Genomic DNA, 21,268 nt, shown 5'->3' on the forward strand with positions numbered 1-21,268 from the left:
CCATTGCCCGAAGTCCACATTCCCTGAGGTCCTGGGAATGGACACGGAGTAGCCGACTGCTTTGCCACTGTGCCATAAGACGCCCCTACCTCCAGCTCCCGAAACCTCTCCTCGGTTCATCTGGACCTCTTCAGAGTGACTTTTGCCATCTGCGTTTCTGTCCACACCCTGTCCAAGCCACGTAGGTGATCTCAGAGAAGGTCCCGACTTTGCCTGGTCCTCTCGTGTGACCCTCTCCCCCGAGGCGCCCTCCATGTCCGTTCACTGATACTGGCTTTTCCCAGCGATCACTTCAAACCCACCCCTGCCTCCCGGTGCCCAGTTCCAACCCTGCCTCCACCTGTCCAGGTATTTGTTCAGCCACAGCCCCTTCTCTATATGCTACCTCCTCTTAGTCCGTTTTCTGTCACCGTCACAAATGCCTGAGACAATCTCCTTATAAAGACAAAGGCCGTGTTCTGGCCTCAGAGTCTGGGAGCTTCGGTCCATGGTCATCCATTCTGCTGCTCCTGCACCCCTAGTGGGTGGTGAAGCAAAGCCTGCTTACCTCACGGCCATCAAGCAGGAGGAAGGAAGAGGAAGGGGCTGGGGTCCCACTGGCCCCTCGATGACCATGAGTCCCCTCCCCTTAGAGTTTCTACCACTCTCAGTAGCACCGAGGGCCGTGGCCAGTGCTTTGGGAGCATTGCTGATCCAAAATGCATCATACAACATAATACCTTGGACCCAGTAATTCATAAAGAAGAAAGGTCTATCTTGGCTGATGGTCCTGGAGGCCCAGAAGTCCAAGAGCCAGTTGCTGACATCTGTTGAGGGCCTTGTGATGCTGCAGCTCAGGGCAGAAAGATGATAGGGCCACGGGAGGTGTGCAAAGGGAAGAGGGAGCCGGACCCACCTCACAGAACCTGCCCTGGCCGTAACTCACCCACCACTGTCTGAGTCTCCCCACTTCCATGGGAAAGTCATGGATCCTCCCGTGACCTAATCACCATGGAGGCCCCACCCCACACCACCATGATGGAGATCAAATTTCAGAGTGAGTTTTAGAGGGGGCCGACCATGTCCAAACCACACAGAGCCTTCACATCACATGTATATGTTTGACGGAATTTCAAGTAAATAATATTTTTCACACTACTATTGTCTCATTAGTGAGTCTAATTCTCTTGCCCCTCTTCAGCTGTCAGTAGTAAATACCATCTAGAGCAATTATACTCATCGCATTTCTTCCTCTGGGATTCCACAAACCCACACAGACTTCTGCGGTGCTAGGAGTATGCGTCTGCGATTGTTTTTCTCACTCCTGCCCCAGACATTCAGATATTGGGGGAAGCGCCCATTCCTGGTTCACTTTGAAGTCTTCAGATGAGCACAGAGCTGATCTGAACCACATGTTAAATAGTACACAAGACGTAAAACGCATATTTTGAATGAATAAATGAATAACTTTTTAAAATAATCAACTGCATGGTGTTGGAGTTTACTAGGTGTGACACTCTAATAAATTTAAAATGCAATGTTGTCAAAATTTCTAAGTTCCTACCAAACTGAGTAAATTTATGTTACAAAATGTTACTTTGTAAGAGTCTCAGCTATCATGATATCTAAATTGGAACCCATAAGGATTGCCCATAGAACACTGAAGCAAAACTTGATTATTTCTGCATGGGAGGCTCTTAACACTAAAACCAAAAGAGTCTTGAGTTAATGCTCTACGCTGCTCAAAAGAGGCATGTAACCCTTGAGGTGGTAAGCCAGTGCACAGCGTGTGAATAGACACCCGGCCATGAGAGGGAGGCGCAGGCGCTGGCACCCGGCTTGCAGCAGGACAGTGTGAGAGGCTTCTCTTATCGGCCACTCCAAAGCCTTTCTATGGCCGGCAGCCCACCATCTGGACCACCCCAGGACTGGCAAAGAGCCAGAGTCGATTGATTCTGTTTCTCCAAGCTCACCATAAACCAGAAGAAATCTCTGCGTCTCTACCCCACAGTGTGTGGCTAAGTGGGGAAACTTCACAGCTCTGGCCAAACTCAGCGGGAGTGGCTGGCCAGTGACAGCAGGGCTCGCCACCCAAGTCAGGTGAGCCCTGATCCACCAGGTAGTAGATGCACCCTCAGGCCATGTCAGGTGCTGATCATTCCCATTTCACACAGGAGGAGAAGGAGCCCAGGAAGGCTCCTGTGACATGCCCGAAGCCAGACATCTAATGAGCAACGCATGGAGCTAGATATTGATGCTAATGAGGTGCAAGACACCTTTTCTTGAACTTCAGTGAGCTGAATCTTTCTGGGTCTTCCTGAGGCTTCCTGTTTGGACTGTAATATGCCTGACGTCCAGTGAGGTGGGAAGCACTGATGGGTGGGGTGGTCGATGAGGGAGGAAGAGAAGACCACATGAAGGTCAGTGGGTGGAAATAGGAAGGTGAAAGTTGGAAGTGAACTGCTGAGTCAGCGAGAACTCGGGAGGATGCAAAATCAGGAAGATTCACTAGTAACCAAGACCACACGCACCCGGAGGACGTTGGGAGCGTAATGGAGTGGACATCGGGGTCTGAGGAAGGTGGACTCAGCATTTTATATTCCTAGAAGTCCTATCAACAGGACTGTGGCAGAGTTGCTATAATGGGATCCCAGACACTTAGAGCTGGAGGTAGCAATAATGAAATCCATAACGATGTCCTTGGCCCTGCTGGAGAAGGGCAGGAGCACCTCAGGGGCCTTTTGTGCACAGGGTTATAAGTCACAGCATAACAGGAAAACGTGAGGTGCCTGGGAGCCGGAGCAGGCTTCCTGGCACGGCTGGCCTCTCCGGCCTCCTGCTGATGCTGCCCAGAGTCTGTTGTCTGGCATCCACCTGCTTCTCCAGGTCAGAGCCCTGAACTTCAAGGAGTGGCCACTCACACCTTGGGGGCCCTGGAGAGAGGCTGCTGGGCATGTTTTCCCTGCCTGGCTTCCACCTCAGTCCACCGGAAGGGGTGGGAAAAGGGCATCAGGTCACACAAGCACATGACCTCAGACTGAGGTGTCAGCACGCCAGTTCACAGAGCAGCAAACCCAAGGTGAAACTGGCCACAGTCAGGTGGGAGGACCATGATGGTGCAGGAGCCTCCACAGCCTGTCCTCTTAGCAGGTGACACTAGCAGTACTAACCAAAGCAATAGTGGCCAACATCACTATTGTGCCCCGTCTGTGCTGGGCACTGTTCCGGGTGCTTCCACATGTTATGAGGAGAGTGAGAAGTGAGTGCCCTGATAATCACACCTGTTTCACAGGTGTGGGGCCAAAGCACAGAGAAGCTAAGTCATTTTACAGAGGTCACACTACAGCAGAGGCCAAGCCAGGACAACTCTGGAATCCATGCTGTTAGCCACCAGACCAGCTTGTCGATGGGGCAGAAATGTGTTCATTGCAAAGCATTACAATTTTGCACCAACTAAGCTTTTCCATCCCCACATAATGTCTTCATGCTTCCTCTCACTAGGCAGAAGGGGAAGGCCAGGAACTCCTGGTGCTTGAGCAAGGTCCCCCGGGTTCCTGCCAGCACAGGTTCTGAGCCCACTTGTCCTGGTGAGGGTCCTGCATCCTCCTGCTGTGCCCTCTCTCTGACTAACTTTTAATTCCATGTGCAGTGGATGTCATGCCAGCCCAGGAGCCATGACAGAGCCTGCAGTGGGGATCTAAGACCACATGACCCCGGCCTCAAGAAGTAAGGAGGCTGATGTGGGAAGAAGCCTCTGGGAGGCTGCAGAGCACATGACAGGGACACCTGCAGCCACCAGGAGTCAAGGGCACCTTCTCAGAACAGCAGCATTCTAGCTCTGTCCTGGAGGAGGCTGAGGAATTGGCCGGGGAGAGAGGAAGCGTTAAGTGAGACTCCTCTCTGAAGCCTGGACAAGGGGGAATGTGAGCATGCAGAGGGAGTCAGAGTCACTAAGGTGGGACAGCTCGTGGGGACAGAGGCTTTCTGTCCTTATGGAAGGTGGGCCCACAAAGGCAGGCCTTTAAAAAGGGAAGACTGGGCATGGACCCTCAAATCATCCACCATGGTCCAAAGCATTGGGTGGCAGACACGGGAGGGCAGCTCTGCCTGCCAGGGCCAACGAGACAGCATCTGTGTAGGGTCCTCAGCTGAACTCCAAAAGAGCACCAGGATCTGGAGGTGTCACGAAGCCTAATGACTGCCCGGTGCCTCCATCTGGAAAAATAGGATGACAATATTTACACCGCACCCCACTCTCTCCGTGTGGGGGTTTGGGAGGAACCCAGAAGACGGTGTTCACGCCACAGCAGTTCCCTCTACGGCCCAGGAGGGGAGTTAAAATAGAAGCACTGACTACTGCTGCCAGATATTTATGGGCACCCGCTCCTGTTCTGTCCATCAGTGACAGCCCCATAGATGACCCACTGTGCTGACCTCTTGGAACCAGAGGACAGCCGAGTCCATCTGCATCCATCTTAATGAGATGCCATTTGGAAATGATCAAGGTCTTTTGTTGTCGTCGTTGTCGTTTTGTTTCAAGCTGGAAAGAACCATCGAAAGATGCACTAAATAGCCTCCCACAGGGTTTGTTCTGGCAAATGCTGACCTGGATTCTCCTCCTAGTCACGTGCTGCCCTCGTACAATACACCAGCACCAGGGCCAGCAACATGGAGGAGACACAAGAGGATGCTACTTACAGTCAGCCCATGTTCTCAGGCAATCATGATAAGCAAGAGATCTGGGGACACTCAATGTACTCGCAACTCCAGAGTGCCCAGGCCCCTCTCCTGCTCCACCAGACAGGTCTCTATGGCATGGAAATCTGCAGCCACCACTAGGTCACTGAGTTAGCTAGATGAGTCACTGAGCTAGCTAGATGTTTGGGAGTAAGGGGGAAAGAAATGTCTAATGAAATTTCCAGAAAGGCTGTCTATTATGGAAGGAAACAGAACAGCTATGCCCAGGAGAGGTGCACATCTGGAGGGTACCACGTGGCATTTAAATGCATCTTCTGATCTCTCTTTCCTGAGGAGGAAAGAGTCAGAAACTTGGGAGGGTTTCCCACAGGAGAACAGGGCCTGACCACCCCACAGAGTCATCATTGCCAAGTCAGGAGGCCTCGCTGACAAACCACCCACAGTCCCAGCCATCAGAGCCAGCTGCTGCTCACGCACCTGTCTCCTGCATGGCATCTGACCACGGAGGGCTTTCTCGAGGTCTGCTGCCATGACCAGTGCTCAGTTCACACCGTCGCAGGCACATCTCATGGAGATCCACTTCTGTGATTGGACTGTGCATCTGACTGGATGATCAAAAAACCAGGTGATCACTCCCAGCTGGCCTGCAGGCTGCTGGGGAGGGGCCCTCAGAGGGGCTGCTGTTCCTAGGAGGTCAGCAAGAGCCGTTCCTTCCTCCCTGTACACCTTTGTTCTCTGTCCAAGTTTCTGCATCAACTTTGATTTCCACACTTTCCATTTCTGACTCTTGGATTAACCTCCTGTTCTTATAATTAGGTCTCGAGACTGTGCATACCTCTTGGGGTTACATGTCCACTGAATTCCCAGGCTCCATCTCCTCAGGATGCCAGGTACGATGTGCTTGTTAACAGTATTTCCTCCCATGATGAGAACTTCAGGGTCATCTCTGATTAGAAATATATAATAGATGCTCTTTACAGAAACATTTTGAAAAATAGGGACAAAGTACAAAGAAAACACTCAACTAGACAGATACACGTTCACATACATAAACATACAAATACACATATGAGCACTCATATGTGGTCTCACACATGTACACTCACACTACACGCTGAGACACACATGTGAACTCATGTGCATATACGTAATCATCTGTGCACACCCATGCACAGCAATGTGCCCACACGTGCTCACACACACACACACACACACACATGCTTATAGATAGGATCTTACCATTATCTTGTTTGAATGCTGGCATTTTTATACAGCAAAATATTTCTATGCAAAGAATATGTAGAGAAATCTTTACTCTTAATAGTACTCTAGCATTTCCTTTTATATATATCCCATAGCTTTTCTTTCAATGTGCTATTTTTAAATAAGAGGTTTTACTTAATTTCGAATCTGGTAAATGAAATTTTAATGTGCATCCTTACGCCTACTTTGCAGACTTGGTTTGCTTTTCATTAGGAACACTTCTAATGAAAATATTTGATCAATGGGAAAGGGAATCTTAAAACTCTACAAAGCACATGTGTAAGTCGAAACGGTACCAAGAGCCCTCCCTAAGTGCATGATTGCCTCTGTCTTGTGGCTCACCCCATTTAAATCTGCCAATCTGAGAGGAAGAAGACAGGATTTCCTGGATGATTAAACTTTATCTCCTGGGTGGTTATCGAAGGGGACATTTTTCTATGCCCTTTGGCCACTTTAACACAATTTCCCCAAAAGGACCCTTTCAAAAGGGTCCTATGTCCCCTGAGTTTCCCTGTGTTTTTGTCTCTTCCTGTGGCTCATGAGGTCACAGAGAGTCTCAGACAATCTTAATAATACCGTTGGCCTGTTCCTCGGATATGCTGACCTACTGCAGCCCCTGCCTGAGATTCTCATTTATGTTCCAGTTTGTTTATGGGTCACTTCTGCTTCCAGTCAAGATTGAGTGACGGGGACTGATAACCCTTCAGCCTGAGGAAAGTTTGGGGTGGGGGGGAAGAAAACTGACAAAACGCATTGTTTTCAAAACTTTGGGCACTGGACCTTAAGGGGCAGAGGTGGCCAAGAGACAGGACAGTGAGGAGAGTCCTTGGGATTCGGCTTGCCAAGGATGCCAGCCAAGGCTGCAGCACAGGGCAGGGGACCCGGGCAGAGCCTGCCTGGTGCCTGGGCTGGGAGAGAGCAGGGGATGCAGGAAGCAGGTGCTGAAGCTCACAGGCAGGCCACCCAAGGGGAGAGAGCCACGGGAGGGTGGGCCCAGTCATGGGGCAGGAGTCCCGCACGTGCCTCTGAGGAAACCGGCTGAGAGAGCGGCACGCAGGGTTTCCAGAAGGCTGAGAACAGTGCCTGCCCCAGCTGCCAGAGGAAAACCCAGCTCCTGAACAGCATCCTCCTCAGCCAGGAGAAGGGCCACCCACCAAGGCAAGTGACCCTCAGCCAAATGCAGCTCTGCTGCGGCCCCAAAGGAGTAGCCTTAACAGGGAGTTGCAAAAGGACCCACCATCTCTGGATGCCTTATAGCCTCCGTGGGGAGGCAGTGAGGTGGAAAGACAGACCTCCCCAGGCAGACAGGACTAGGGCCTCGGAGAAGGGAAGGAGGGAGGAGAACCTGGGGCCACCCTAGGAGGAGAGTGGGGTCTGGAGAACATCCTGTGAGGTGCTGCAACCACAGGCCTCCCCAGCACATGCTCCTGTTCCTAAGAGCTGCAACAATGTAGCTCCTCACTAGCCCTTTCCCTACCCCTAGCAACCTGAACCACCAAATCGACCCCTACCTGAATGCCTCCTCTCCCCCACAGAGGCGCCAAGCCACCAGGTGAAACACACCTCTTAATGATGAACGTAAGGGATTGAACTCTGCACTTCTGGGTGGCTTATTAAACTCAGAGCTTGAAGAGCTTGATTGGCCCATGCAGGCATCCCTCACCTGCGCCCCCAGTCACCTGTTCTGGGCCATCAGATAAGCCCTTAAAAATCCCGGACAGCAGACACCCATTGACGTCCCTCTCTTGGGGGCCCTTCCCTTGGGAGCTCTGCTCTCTTTCTTTCTGTGACTCTAATAAATCCTGTTGCTTTGCTCTCCCCCTTGGGTCTGTGGATTTCATTCTCCCAGTTTTCAAGACAACCCACCCATCCACTCTCCCTGATATAATTGCTCTAGAGTACAGGAACACAAGAGTAGCAGCCCACACAAGGAAAATCTACCACATCTGGCAGCCAACCAAAGACTACCAAGCCTTCAGAGAACAGGGAAATACAAAAATAGGGAAAGTTGGCCAGAACTGACCCAGAAACTAGACCCTGCAGAGACTGACACAGCTACAACATGACGGCATCCACACGTTCCAGAACCTCAGGAGTGGTTAAGGAGGGATGAGAACATCAGGAAAAACACGTGGGTCAAACTCACAGAGGTGAAGAGGGCTGCTTGTCATATACAAAATTCAACAGGGCCATCAATAGAAGGTCGGATGTTGCAGAAGAAAAGCCTGAGGTCTGAAACTCAACGGGGGGCGGGGAAGGGGGGGACTTTAAAAGAGATGAATAGCAGGGCAACTTTAAGTAGCAAATTAAAAGTCAAAACAGTATCCCCAGCCAGGCACGGTGGTTCACCCTTGTAATCCCAGGGGCTTGGGAGGCTGAGGCAGGAGGATGGCGAGTTCAAAGCCAGTCTCAGCAATGGTGAGGTGCTAAGCAACTCAGTGGGATCCTGTCTCTAAATAAGATACAAAATAGGGCTGGTGATGTGGCTCAATGGTAGAGTGTCCCTGAGTTCAATCCCTGGTACCCCCCCCCCCGCCAAAAAAAAAAAAATAGTGTTCCCAAAGAAGAAGTTGGCTGAGGGGAGGGGAGCAGGAGAGGCACAGAAAAATCGCTTAAAAAACTAATGGCCCCAGGTTTCATGGTGAAAGCTATAAACCATTGATCCTCAAGAACAAGAAACTTATAGGAAGCCATGGCAACCCAGAAGCAAATTTCTCAAAACCAAGGAGAACAAAAAATCTTAACCATGGCCAGAGAATGAGCCACTTCATGTTAGAAGAACAAAGGATGAGGACAGATTTCTTACCAGCAACAAAGTCGGCTAGGCATGGAGGTACTTTTAAAGTACCAAAAGAAAAATCATCAGCTCGAGAACCCCTCACTCCTGGAAATATGTTTCAAAGCTAAAGGAGAAGTAAGGATGTTTTCAGATATGCAAACACTGAAAGAATTCCTCACCAACTGCACTACAGGGTGTGCTGAAGATGTCCTTCAAGCACAGAAAAAGGTGGAAGGTGGAGTCCCGAGTCCACACAAGGGGCCCAGAGCACCGGGAGTGGCACCTTCAGGGGTTCTGAGCTCTTTCTTAATTACGAGCAACATCTCTCCAAAAGATAACCTATTTTAAAAGTAAAACTAGCTGCAGTCACTGTCAGGTCTGCATCATAGAAGAAAATCATGTGGCAAAAATGGTTCAAGAAAGGACAAACAGAAATGCAGCATCATCAGCCAGACTGATCCCCTCAACACCCCGTGCTGCCCTCCAGTTTGGGTAGCCACCCATTCATTCCATATTCCCAGCCCTAACCCGAGGATTGAAACATGCGTGGTGATGTTACAATTTAATTTATGATGTGTGCCGCTCCCTTGATAAGGCCGATGATGCAGCGCTCCTCCACCTGGCAGTGTTCAGTGGTACTGCCCCACATCTCGACGCTTCCTGAACTTCCCTTATTGTTTTATGTCACCCACATCATATCTACTAACCACCTGACTCACCCTTTCTGTCCTTTTGTGATGCTTCTTGGGCTCCCAGGCTTCCGTCTGCCATAGGCATTCTTCTCTGTGACCATGGCCTTCAGGATTTCTTGTACTGGACATGTGCTAGCAATTATTTCTATGCATTTTCTTGTCTGAAGGTACATTTGTGCCATTTTGAAGGATACAGCTGCTGTGCAGATAAGTCGAGGTAGTGATAATTTTTTTTAAAGATAAAGATATTATCCCTTGTCTTCCTGCTTCAACTACTCTGCAAGACACTCAGTTTTCAACTGTCCTGTTCTCTGTTGAAGGTCAAGTGTCTTCTGTTCCCCTCTGGCTGCTAGTTCAATACTGTCTTTCCTATTGACTATATGTCTAGGTGTGTGTTTCTATTGGTACAGTTAGATACGATCTCCCTTTCTGAAGGAGTTACTGGTGTATCTGATGATTTGTTTTATTTTTTATTTTTTTGTTGATTCTGTAGAAAGTCTTAAATCTGTGGGTTAATGTATTTGATCACTTTTAGAAAATTGTGGCCAGGATTTCTTTAACAAATTCCTACCCTTATTCGTAATCTCAGATCTTTGGGGGAATCTAAAGTATGTATTTAGTGAGTGTTTTATTTTGTTGCTGGTTCTCGTGTCCGTTTCTGTGTTTTTCACCCATTTACCTCAGTCATTTTTAATGGAAATAACATTTCTGTGGTTGCCATTGCTCTCAGATCAGCAATCACAGTTGAGTGCAGACTTTGCGTGGGGCTTGGGTGTCATAATCCAACACCCCCTCTCCTGTTGGTTTGGTTAAGGGCTATTTGTTTCCTTACTTATTTACTTGTTAGCAAGAGGCATTACTGTAGTTTCTGTTGCAATGATAGATTACCTGTGACTCACTAACTTACCTAAAAGTATTTCTTACAATTCTGCCACTTTTTTGCTCTTTTTTTTTTTTTTGAGAGAGAGAGAGAATTTTAATATTTATTTTTTAGTTCTTGGCGGACACAACATCTTTGTTTATATGTGGTGCTGAGGATCGAACATGGGCCGCACGCACTCCAGGCAAGCATGCTACCGCTTGAGCCACATCCCCAGCCCACACTTTTTTGCTCCTTTGGTGGCCATAGGATTGGACCCAGGGCCCAACACATGCCATGCAAGCACTGCAGCACTCAGCTACATCTCGCTTCTTTCTAAGGGCATAGGTTGCACCTGCCTCTGCCCAGCTCCTGGTGAGGGCTTCTTGCTGCATCAAGACACAGAGGAGGGCGCCAGGTGGTGAGACAGAGCAAAGGTGCAGGGCGCCATCTTTCATGACAAACCAGCCCTGTGTACATTCATTCATCCACTAATCATGAATGGACTAATCTACTTATGAGGACAAAGTCCCCATGAACCTCCTGCCTTCAAATGCCTTTGATGTGAAGCTTTGGGGATTCAGTTTCCAACACACGCACTCCAGGGGCAAACATCCAACCATAGCGAGTAGAATACTTACAGTTGTGTGATGGTTCGTACCACTGGTTGCCTTTCAGGGGCTGCACCAGGGTGTTGGGGAGGAGAGTGAGTGTTAAAAAGGGCATCTTCCTCAGCAGATGATGGACACTCTCAAACTTCTGTCAACATTTAGTACAACATACTTGCCAAATAGAACAGGACCTTCTGAAAAGAAAACAAGGAATTATGCCTAAATTATTTGAACAAGATTATACAGCAGCTCATGGATCTCTGTTTATTCATGTTACCAAGAAATTGATTTTTACATTTCTCTTAGATTATAGAAAATGTTTTCAGTTTAGGGCTGAAGTCTCCCAAGTTTCTTGGGTTATTTTGTATCAACTAAAATTAGCTTGAATTAAACTACAATGTCTACTGTGGTCTCTCCTTAATCCCTGCCAAGAAACCATTAAGTTCTTCTGGAATTTGACTCATTCTTTCTTTATAAAAGAATCATGCTCTAAAGTGACAGAATCAGAAGCCTAGGACACTGGGAAAGTCTGAACTTACTTTAATTAAGCCACTTTTCTTGTTTTGCCTGACGAGAGTGGAGGAGAGAGGAGAGTCCATTGTCCATAGTGACAACTCTCAACCTGCTTCAACGAGGCGCCAGGGTGGCATTGGAACCCTGTGTTTTCTTTTTGATCCTCCAGATAAGATGAGGGCCCTGTGTCCTGAGAAGGTGCTGAGAAGCCTCCTTCCCCCAGTCTCTGGATGGACCTATTTGTGTTCTTGGCTCCTGCAGGACAGAGCAGCTCTGGACACCGTCCCATGGCCCCACTCATTCCTGTGTCAGTATAAAAAGCTGAGGGCAAGCACTGTTTGTATGTGATTAGCCAGGACGTTTAGCAACGCTGCTTTTCCTTACTATTCAGAGTGCTGTAATTAATATCATCCCGTGTATCTGTTTTAACTCCTGCTTCACTCCACACAAAAACTTGGCAGCCATAGTAGGGGTATAAAAATAATCAATGGGAGAGACTATTTTTAGACTGCCAAGAAGCTTTGAATTAAATTCCAGCATGATTATGTAAGACATGCAACAACAGTCCAGATCGCCAGACATGCGTGCTCAGGGAGGCGACTCCTGAGCCCTTGAACTCACTGTGAGGTCAACGTCAGCGGAAACAACCTGGGACAGCAGCACACTCTCGTCTGCCAAGGGTGCATCTCCCTGTGGAGCTCCCTGAATGGTCACTGTTAGAAGACACAGGGTACGCAGCCAGTGGGGCAGGCAACTTAGCGAGAAACTGTCCACCATGTCACCTTTGTCCTCTTAGACGGTCGAATGGGAAGATGGGGAGGGAGAGTGAATTATGGTAATAATTCTATGGTAATAAGTGATAGAGATTAGATGGAAAAGATTAGAACCGTGCCTGGCATATGGTAGGCACTCAAAGAATCTGAAAGATTGGACAGGAAATGAATCCAGAGAGATCTAGAAAGGCAGGCTGGAGCCTCTGTATCCTCTGGAACACAGCAAGGACATCCCCCAAGGGATTAGTCTGAGGTCAAGGTGGGTTCTAAGAAGGGCCCACTGCCCAATTCCATCCAGGAGCCATCACAGGGGACACAAATCTAGGCACAACACAAAGTCGGCACAAGCTTCAAGGTAACTTTCTCCTTGGGTTCTTCTCAGAACCCATTTTCTCTTCCTTGGAATGTGCCAAGACTGAAACCAAGCTGAGGAACGGGTGTGTGGCTGGTGTGCGATTCAGGATGAAGGGGCCATGGAACAGTGAAGGTGTTCAGAGCCGCTCTGTCCTGCAGGAGCCAAGAACCCACTGTTACCCTGGACACCCGCCTGTGGCTTGCTGGCATTGCTGGCTGTCATTCTCAAGGGACCTGTGTGCACCAAGTATGGCATGTGCAACATGGCCCAAGAGTGGGCAGCAGCGGAGTTTAGGTCCCTTAGCCCTGAGCACTCCTAGGAAGAGATGCTGCTCTGGGTCCCTGGCATTTCGTGTTTTACCTCCAGAATAGCTAGACTCATGCTTCTCTGGGCCAGATGGAGTTTATGTGGCATCTGTGGGTAATTGTCAGTAGATATCCACCCACCATCTGGGTGATGCTTAATTATTACCAAATCTAGTTACACAGTGATATAGGACAAGGGGGAGAGGGAGGGGAAGAGAAGAGTTTAATATCCAATGTTCCTGAATGTTGAGTTTTTCCAATAACAAAATGGTTAGCTGGGAAGATGAGTCTGAATCTGAACTGGTAGGTAAAGTTGAAAGAAGTCTTCAAACTAGATGCGAAATTATCTCTTTGAAACTGGTGTTTTATTTAGTGGAAATGTTAATGTCTTACACTCATGACCAGATTTCATAGGTTCTTTAGTGAAAAGTGTACTAAAAGATGCTTCTTTTAAATGGAGACCAAAGTTTTAAGATGTTTCTTTTAAAGGGAGGCAGAAATTCTATCTTCTTGATTCTTTTCATAGGTCAAGAAGGAGCCCTTGAATTTCTAAGACTGCCTCTTCTTGGAGTCAGTTTCCTGGGGGACACTGCTGTGGTTTGGGTGTAGTGACAATGTCCCCAAAGTCCACATGTTAAAGTCTTGGTCCCCAGGTGTCTGGGATAGGAGTTGTGACTTTTGGGAGGCGGGGCTTATGGGAGATTCTTAAATCCCTGGGGATGGCCATTCAGGGGTTGTGGGGCCCAGTCCACCCTCTCTGTCTGTGCAGGCCCCAGGCTAGATGGGGGAGTTGCCCCTGCACATGCTGTAGCTGCCACCCTCCCCATAACTGAGCTGACACGGGTGCCATGTTGTTGAACAGCCAAAGCTCTGAGCTAAATGAACCTTTTATATTTATAAGTCAGCTGCTTCTGGTATTTCATTGTAGTATCTGAAGCTGAATGATCTCTCTCTCTCTCTCTCTCTCTCTCTCTCTCTCTCTCTCTCTCTCACACACACACACACACACACACATACACACACACCATTTACTTCATCTAATCAACCTCAGTAGTATCAGCATTTGGGGCTGGATAATTCCCACACATGGAGGCCGCCCTGTGCTCTAGGGTATGTTTTCCAGTACCTCTGGTCTCTGTCCGCTGGAAGCCAGTGTCCCCCTCTGGTGGTGATAACAAACAACATCTGCAGACATTGCTTCATGCTCTTGGGTCGTAAGACCAAATTAGTTTCCAGAAGAAGCATCATTCATACCTTAGCTCTCATGCTGCTCTTGGGGACGGTGCTGGTGAGAAGCCCAGCTCTGTGTCCCACGTCCCCAGCCGGGGGCAGAGGGTCTGACCCACGGACTCATCCACTCCGTTATGCGGAAACAATCCAGGACTGCCTCCTCGCTGGTGTTCTCTCCTTTTCTGTTCTCAGAAACCAAGCCAGAAGGGCAACCCTGCAGGAGAACTTGGATCAGGTGACAGCCATACGAGGACCGCCGTGCTGAGTGCTGTCCTTCACAAGGCGCCCAGCGCTGGGAGGTAGGTGCCGGCATCACACCTGTTGGTACATGGGGTCACTTGCCACCACAGCTTTCCATTCTTGCTTTGTCATCCCCAAACAGCCAGGAGAGAACCTGAGGCCCAGAAAGGGGACGACTTGCCCAAGACAGCCCAGTACTCAGAGCCAGAACTTGGGATCATTCTCCGATCCGGGCCTCTCCCTGGGCACCAGGACAGTCAGCCCCCCACTGGTCCCAGCCCTGCAATGTGGTCATTGGTGGTTTACAGGAGACACACAGGCCTCCACGAGGCCCCAGCTTCAAAGCCCACAGTGAGAGGCTCACTGGGCCCCATTTCCACGTCAGCCTCTGGGGCCTCCCCTGGGTTCTCCCTCCATCATCTCTGAAGATGGTGACTGACTTGGGTTCTGCCGTTTCCTCCCTAATCTACTCGGCCTTCAGGGATTTTGAAATATTGTCTCAACAGCTAACCTGTGGCCTTCCCGCAGGTCTTGTGCAGGTGTCTCTGGGAGCCTGTGGCCTGAGCCCCACGCAGGGCTCTGCAGTTAACAAAGGAAACCAAGCTCCACCCCCCACCATGTCTGCCTGGCAGTCAGACTCAGGGTCCCTGGAGGGTCTGGTGGAAGGAGGAGGGGCTTTCCTTCACACTTGGTCTGTGACTCTGCAGCTTCCCCACCTACTTGTCGTGTCTTTCCAGCAGCTGAAAACTAATAAATAGTAAGACCGACTTTGCTAGTGTTTCCTAGCACTCTCTCCCAAGGCCCAGGGCAGGCAGGTTGTGTTTATGGTGAGCAGTAGCCACCGGCAAGCAAGCACACACCATCATGGGGACACTGCAGCCTTGGCAAGGACTGCTCCTGCACCTGGCAGACAGCAGGACGGAGCAGTGCGGGACCCCAGAGCACATTCACAGAGCCTGGGTGACCACAGCGGTGCTTACTCCCTCCAGTGGCAAGTGTGTTGGGGAGGGGTGTGTCCACCTTTCCATTGCAGTGGCCTTTGAGGTATGTCTCAGGTGCTCTCCCCACCCAGACACTCACTCCCCCAGACCCTCTACTGGGACACATGCACTCTGTTCTTGCCTTCCCCTGTGGATCTTCGAGTAAATGACTGAAGAGCAAAGAATGGCCAACAGAGACATTATCACCCAAACACACAGGACCAAGAAAGAGGGGCCAAGGACTAGCATGAGTGACAGCTGTCAGGGTTTCACAGAAACACCAGACAGATGCAGACCCTCCAGCAATGCTGTCCTGGGGCCAGGAGGGAGGTCCGTGATAAGGCCCGCACCAGAGAGCCACCCCCATCACCCCTCTGGCTGCCCTGGGCAGGAACCAGGGAAGATCTGAGCCTGAGCCTCGGATCCCCACAGGCACCATGGCAGGAACGGTTCCCTGGGAACCGGCCTTCCATGGGTGCCCCTAGTTGATCTAGGCCAACTGTTAAACATTTTTGATCGGAGGAAAAAAACAATCCCTCTTGTTTAGACGTGAACATGAATTAAGAAGGCAAGAGAAGGGAACGGTTCAATTCTAGCATGAATTCTCCGAGAACCTGAGAAGAATCACTAGAGAAATCGAGATGACGATAAGTTCAGGGCTCAGGTGGGAAATGTGGGTGATCTCTTCCTCTGACCACTGAACCATTCGCTGGTGACTCAAGGAGAATCCCTTCCTGCAACTGAGGCCTTGCTGACATGGGCCACAAAAGCCAGGAGGGCAGGAAGGGATTTAAAAATCAGGAGTGACGAAACTGTCATGTAAGTTGCAAGTGTATCGGGTTCAATTTAGGAGTCGGGTTGCATTTACACACACATCCCTAATGTACCTCTAACTTCAGGTGTCCTTCAGTGGAAATGAGGCACCTCGGGCTCCAAGCATCACCAGATGCACATGCCCCTGGGACACTGGGGAATCACGATGCCCTGTACTTGGTGGGGGAGCCTGTGGCCCCCCGGAAGTGGCCCTCAAGTCTTGCTCACGCCTCGGTGAAACTTGTTGCTCGCCGGGGCCCTGCTTCTCCTGCAGAGATACATTTTCATTCCCATGCCCCCTTCTCCTTCCTCTCTCCTCTCCCAGGGAGAACGGTTCCCCTCCCCTCCAGGTTGCGTCCACCCTTCCAGAACCTCCTCCTACCAGTTTCCCTCCCCATCTTCCATGATTCCGTCTTCCTTCTCTGGGGATGTCTCCGACCTTCATCTGTAAATAGGTCCAGTCTTCACATCACGGAGATCCGAACATTCCTCTTGTCTTTGCCATAGTTCTTGAGTTCTATTTGAAGTCCTATCACTGACTGAAAACTTTCCATCAGACAGATCCCCCTGTTAGTCTCTGCTCTTACTTCCAAAGTTGAACTCAGGACATAAGGGCTTGGGGCAGAGGCCCTGCAGAGCTGGGGCCCGGGTCCCTGAGGAAGAGGGATGATTCATGGCCCACCAGATGCTGGTGCCACAGAGTAAGGGAAGAACCCCATGGAGCTCAGGTTATGGGGAACCTGGACCTGGGCTCAGCCAGAGTGCAGGCCACTGGTGAGACAGTGCTGACCAGGAACGTGACAAAAGGGGACAAACAAGACCCCTCCCTGCTCTAGCCCCCCAGCATCCTCTTGTCCTTTGGGCAGAGCCTCATGGGAGCATCTCCAAAGGAGAAATGTGTTTGCAGAGCCCAGACCTAAGGAAAAGATCTCCTCACTCTCCACCATCTGGCTCTCGCTTAGCCTCCTGCCGAACTCTCTTGCACACCTGTGAATTTACACACCTGTGAATTTACACACACAACACCAACACCTCTGTCTTCAAGGCTTCACCTAACAAATGCAGTTCCTTTCACATGAATGAAGACCCTCTGTTCTGGAAAAAGGGAGACATAAAGTTCCAAAAGCACGTAGCCTCACTCTGGGGCACAGTTATGCAATCCACCTCTGAGGAATGAATCACTCCTCATATTCTGGTCTAGCCCCACCTCGGATCCTCTCACCCAGAGACGAAATTGCGAGGCCAACCATCAACTGTGGTTAGTAGAGAAATAAGAGAAGGAGAGAAGAGAGAGAAGCTAGGCCCCGGACTCAGGTGGGGTAGGTGGCAGGAAGCCACACGTAGGACAGCTGCTTGTTTCCTATCTCGCCTGGGTCTCAGCTGGCTCATGGATCCCTTCTTCTATGTCCACACGTGTGTCCACAGCCTGCAGCCTTGACTTGTGGGCATCCCAGGACTTGCCTGGTTGGGTGGCCCACTTCTTACTCCCGAGGGTCTGAACGCTCTGTGGTCCTGTACTTCCTGCCAGCTGCCCGTTAACTTTTAGAGATGGAAACGTCACAAGATGCCCCAGAGACTCTCCTCAGTCACAGAGGTCAACTTCCCTGTCTGCACCCTGGGCAGCCACCCAGGTCACTCTGATTATCAAGGCCAACCATTCCAGCCAGGGTGATGCCTGCTAGGCCCAGGGTCTGAGGAGCCCGATGCCAGACAGTCTCCACTCCCAGTTCAATGAACAGTCCACTTCAGGTTGTCCACCAGCAGAGGTAACGGTGCAGGCACAGGAAGCAAAGTTCTGAGAGTGGCTCCTAAGGGACCTTCTGCCACTCTTCAGTCCCTGCCCAGGTGCTCTGGTAAGGCTGAGCTGGCCGCATACCTCTGCCTCTACGGCGAGCTACACCGTCCTCCCAGCCAGCCGCAGTGGATCCTCCTTCAGCCCCAGCCCTCCACCAGGCCAGCTTCTCCTGGGCCGCCAGGTCTGGTGACATGGTGACACCACTGGCTCGAGCCCATTGATATTCCCTTCTGCTGTAACAGTAGGCTGGGCAGAGGAGTGCTGAGGAGACTGCTGCCCGAGAACGGAGGCCATCTGTTCCAGAGTCTCAGTCACCCTCCTTCCTTCGGGGACCAGGACTGACATGGCTCCTAGTCCCGTCATTTGGGTGAGACCCTCCTCAATGGGGTTTGGAATCACCCGGCTTGACAATTGCTGTGCTCGGTCACTGAAACCCTACTTCTCTCAACCCCAACCACCATCCTCTAACATTCTGTCACAGGAGGCCTGAGGAGGCCACTCCAGGCTCTGCCCAGTTCCTCCTTCTCTGCTGCCCCCTGCGCCTGGGTTCTGAGCACCAAGACAGAGACTGGGTGCTGAATGGAGTCAGGACGATGAGACGGCCATGAACAGGGACCACAGAGGGAGGGCACGGTCCCCCGGAAGCAGACAGGCACCTGTGTTTGGATATGGGTGAAGAGGGAGAGAGGGCAGTGGGGAGAGAGAGAAAGCTATCAGGAATTCTTGGACCCTGCAGTCCTCAAAAGAGAGAAAATAATCTTCAGTGTCCAGAAAATGATGATAAGTAGAGTTTCACAAATAAAATAATAATAATAATAATAATAATAATAATAATAAAACCCAGCCATGTGGGCCGAGGGGCCAGCCTGTCCTGCTTTATTTTTTAGCTAAATCTCAAAGATGCTTCACATGCTGCTGCGGAGTCTGAACATCTAGATGACAGCTGGGGGCAGTGGCAAGAGGTGACCTTCAACCTGGGAGGCACAGCCAGCCATCCCCCACAGAGCACCCAGGGTTGCTGCGGAGAGAACAGCAGCAACTGGGGGCTGCACTCAAGCAGAGAGGGTGCTGCCAAGGGGAGACCCCCACATTACCCAGCGTTGTACCCAGTGGAAAATGCAGGGGAAGGAGGCAGCTCAGGGCCCAGGCACTGCCTTGTCCCCTGCCCTATTGGAAGGTCCCTGGAACTATTTTGGAAGGGAAGCCGCCGTTGGGGGATGAAACAGTGACTCAGGTGAGCATCGCAGACAGTAACCAGAACAGCAGTGCCACCAAATCCTTGCCTGGGAAATTGCACAGAAACTCCCTCCGCAGTCAGGACCACAGACAGCCTGTCGGCAGGAGAGTCGTGTGGCGGCTCAGGTGGCCCCCCAGTGCCCCTCACAGTCCATTCCCAGCCTGTGCCGCACAGGAAGCACGCTCTTCCAATTGGCAGATCTCTCTGAGCCACGTGATAGAGCTTGTTGGGCCCTGAGCCCTGACTGTACAGCCAGTCTGAGCTGTGCCTGTCCCCAGCCGCTCGGAGAGGCAGAGGTGGATGTCGCACAGAGTTCCGCCATGTGAGCGACCTTTGGTCCTGGACCAAGCAATTTCCTATTTTTGTGGATGCAGTTGAGAGCACCACGTCACACCAGAGCAGCTCTAACCCGCTGCGGTTTCTAGTCAGGGGAGCCCTTATAGATGGCTGTGGCTGTGCCCGGAGTTACGTCAGAGCAGGTCTAGGAGTCAGGTTACGGTCGAGAAAAATCTGTGTCTCCCCTCCCTGCGACATACTGACACATACACACACAACCCACAGGCACGCACAGCATGCACACACGTGTATGCACACCCACACATGTACACAGGTACACCCACAGGCATGTTGCACACTTTTGCTCTCCGTACGTGCACATCCACAGTTACTTCAGAGGCCAGTGGGGGCTCTTCCAGTCTGCTCCTCCGCAGCTGAGCAGCTCCAGCCCAGCCCTTCAGCACTGCCTGCTCCTGTGCCTTTGCCTGCCTGTCTCCTGACCAGCCTGTGCACCCTGGAGGTGGGCCTGTTTCCCTTCTCCACCCCCACTGCAGGCAGGGGGGCCCTGAGCCAAAGACCTCCCTGGCTCGGCATGCCCCTTTCTCCTCAAGGAACGTGGTGAAACCTAAACTCAACAGCTGCTTCCGCGCAGGATGTGGGAGGCTGGAGCAGCCTGGGGCTCCGGCTGCAGTGAGCAGAAGCGGGTTGAGGTTTAAAGTCACATGTTCTCGGAGCTGAGGCTGCTGACTTGGTTTAAATGTCCAGTATCTGGTAAGGGAGGAGAGGTTGAACTTTTATTTTCACTGCCTAGGACTGGCCTCCTACACAGGGGGAAGCTCATTAGCTCATTAGCTAGTGCCTCCAAACCTCACTGACAAAGCAGGGGTCACATGCTCTCTTGGTCCCAGGTCCACTCCAGAGGGCTCCGAGCTTCTCCAGACGGCCTCATGTTTCCTTCTTCCGGCTTCTCACCGCCACAGTGCAAAGGTTTGCTCAGATTGTCCGGTCTCCGTGGATGCTGAGGATGACAGATGCCTGAGTCGTGACTGTAAAAACATAGATCATCCCTGTCCCTGAGACAAAGCAATTTCAACTACTCACCTGCGTCTGGAGCTGAGGTCAGCCAAGGATGCTCCATGACTTCACCCTGGCTCTCTCCTCCTCCACAATATCTGCATTTTCTGGGTGTTTCTGGGACCTCGGGGAAGGCTCTGGTGCAGCCCTCGATCATTTTAATCAATGTGCTAAGTGACAGTTCCTGCGGCACTGGATCACACTGCAAAAACCTGGCACGCCAACAGCTAATTGAAGGTACCGGCTGGGACATGTGACTCAGCCTTGTGCATTTCCAGCATAGAAAGTGTTTACACACCCTCCTCTGCCGCCTCGCCTACCCTCCGTGCTCTCCTGTGGCTAGTTAGGAGAGGCCAACACAAGGAGGGAGAAGCAGAACTATCCCCACAGCCCAGGACAGCTGAAGCCTTATTTGCAAATAAAAAACACTGGAATATTCCATTTTCATTGTCTTCATAAAGACTTGTACTCACAAGACCCAGATTAAATTTCCTCATAAGCAGAAAACATTAGTGTGGCTCACAAGAAATATGCAGGAAGAGACCAGCCGCCCTGTGCGCTCTCCAGGGCACCTCGCCTGCCTGTTTACGATAGGATGAAGCAATGTGCTTCGCAGAGTGGTCCAGTCTGGCCACATCGTGGGAGAAACATGACCCTGGAGTTCAGAGCGCAGAGCCCTGGTGGGTCCCCTGAAAGCTGCGTCTCCGTGCAAAGTCTTCCAGCTCTGAAATCACAGATCTGAAGTCCATGAAGGAACGAATGGATGAACCAATGTCTGTGGGGAAAGGGACGGACC

The 21,268-nt window shown here is 50.8% G+C and overlaps 2 long non-coding RNA genes across 3 annotated transcripts; both read right to left on the minus strand.

Annotated features, from left to right (window-relative positions):
• Positions 1-261: 261 nt before the first annotated feature.
• On the minus strand, positions 262-10,524 carry LOC131423652 (uncharacterized). Its single transcript, XR_009225504.1, has 3 exons — positions 9,439-10,524; positions 5,513-5,623; positions 262-5,282 (listed from the first exon to the last, which is right to left on the minus strand). It is a non-coding gene; the product is annotated as an uncharacterized LOC131423652 (long non-coding RNA).
• Positions 10,525-10,538: 14 nt separating this feature from the next.
• On the minus strand, positions 10,539-21,091 carry LOC124083648 (uncharacterized). Of its 2 annotated transcripts, XR_006848846.2 has the most exons (4): positions 20,500-21,091; positions 20,266-20,416; positions 14,082-14,271; positions 10,539-11,075 (listed from the first exon to the last, which is right to left on the minus strand). It is a non-coding gene; the product is annotated as an uncharacterized LOC124083648 (long non-coding RNA). The 2 variants fall into 2 exon arrangements; XR_009225503.1 differs by lacking the exon at positions 10,539-11,075 and having other exon boundaries at positions 12,878-14,271; positions 20,500-20,824.
• Positions 21,092-21,268: the final 177 nt, after the last annotated feature.

Source organism: Marmota monax, unplaced genomic scaffold (assembly GCF_021218885.2).
Source record: "Marmota monax isolate L192 unplaced genomic scaffold, Marmota_monax_Labrador192_F-V1.1 WCK01_AAM20220418_F8-fsc00082, whole genome shotgun sequence".
In the NCBI taxonomy this organism is placed as follows: domain Eukaryota; kingdom Metazoa; phylum Chordata; class Mammalia; order Rodentia; family Sciuridae; genus Marmota; species Marmota monax.